Source organism: Bombus pyrosoma, unplaced genomic scaffold (assembly GCF_014825855.1).
Source record: "Bombus pyrosoma isolate SC7728 unplaced genomic scaffold, ASM1482585v1 HiC_scaffold_4726, whole genome shotgun sequence".
In the NCBI taxonomy this organism is placed as follows: domain Eukaryota; kingdom Metazoa; phylum Arthropoda; class Insecta; order Hymenoptera; family Apidae; genus Bombus; species Bombus pyrosoma.
This window is the reverse complement of record NW_025219986.1, coordinates 2,101,009-2,103,030: the sequence shown is the minus strand read 5'-3', so window position 1 is coordinate 2,103,030 and position 2,022 is coordinate 2,101,009.

Below are 2,022 nucleotides of genomic sequence, written 5' to 3'. Positions count from 1 at the left end.
GTTATGTACTATTGTGTTATAACGTATAACGTTATGTACTATTATGTTATAACGTATAACGTTATGTAGTATTACGATATAACGTATAACGTTATGTAGCAAGAGGTTATAACGTATAACGTTATGTACTATTATGTTATGACGTATAACGTTATGTACTATTACGTTATAGCGTAGAACGTTATGTAGTATAACGATGTAACGTATAACGTTATGTAGCATTAGGTTATAACGTATAACGTTATGTACTATTATGTTATAACGTATAACGTTATGTAGCATTAGGTTATAATGTATAACGTTATGTACTATTGTGTTATAACGTATAACGTTATGTAGTATTACGATATAACGTATAACGTTGTGTAGCATTAGGTTATAACGTATAACGTTATGTACTATTGTGTTATAACGTATAACGTTATGTAGTATTACGATATAACGTATAACGTTATGTAGCATTAGGTTATAATGTATAACGTTATGTACTATTGTGTTATAACTTATAACGTTATGCACTATTATGTTATAACGTATAACGATATGTAGTATTGCGATATAACGTATAACGTTATGTAGCAATAGGTTATTACGTATAACGTTATGTACTATTATGTTATAACGTATAACGTTATGTAGTATTACGATATAACGTATAACGTTGTGTAGCATAAGGTTATAACGTATAACGTTATGTACTATTGTGTTATAACGTATAACGTTATGTAGTATTACGATATGACGTATAACGTTATGTAGCATTAGGTTATAACGTACAACGTTATATGCTATTGTGCTATAACTGATAACGTTATGCACTATTATGTTATAGCGTATAACGTAATGTAGTATTACGATAAAACGTATAACGTTATATAGTATAACGATACAACGTATAACGTTATGTAGTATTACGGTATAACGTATAACGTTATGTAGCATTAGGTTATAACTTACAACGTTATGTACTATTGTGTTATAACTTATAACGTTGTGTAGTTGTACGATATAACGTATAACGTTATGTAGCATTAGGTTATTACGTATAACGTTATGTACTATTATGTTATAACGTATAACGTTATGTAGTATTACGATATAACGTATAACGTTGTGTAGCATTAGGTTATAACGTATAACGTTATGTACAATTGTGTTATAACTTATAACGTTATGCACTATTATGTTATAACGTATAACGTTGTGTAGTATTACGATATAACGTATAACGTTATGTAGCAATAGGTTATAACGTATAACGTTATGTACTACTATGTTATAACGTATAACGTTATGTAATATTACGTTATAGCGTATAACGTTATGTAGTATAACGATGTAACGTATAACGTTATGTAGCATTAGCTTATAACGTATAATGTTATGTACTATTGTGTTATAACGTATAACGTTATGTACTATTACGATATAGCGTATAACGTTATGTAGTATAACGATAAGACGTATAACGCTATATAGCATAACGATATAACGTATAACGTTATGTAGTATTACGATGTAACGTATAACGTTGTGTAGCATTAGGTTATAACGTATAGCGTTATGTACTATTGTGTTATAACTTATAACGTTATGCACTATTATGTTATAACGTATAACGTTATGTAGTATTACGATATAACGTATAACGTTATGTAGCATTAGCTTATAACGTATAACGTGACGTACTATTGTGTTATAACGTATAACGTTATGTACTATTCTGTTATAACGTATAACGTTATGTAGTATTACGATATAACGTATAACGTTTTGTAGCAAGAGGTTATAACGTATAACGTTATGTACTATTATGTTATGATGTATAACGTTATGTACTATTACGTTATAGCGTAGAACGTTATGTAGTATAACGATGTAACGTATAACGTTATGTAGCATTAGGTTATAACGTATAACGTTATGTACTATTATGTTATAACGTATAACGTTATGTACTATTACGCTCTAACGTATAATGTTATGTAGTATTACGTTATAACGTATAACGTTATATTGTAA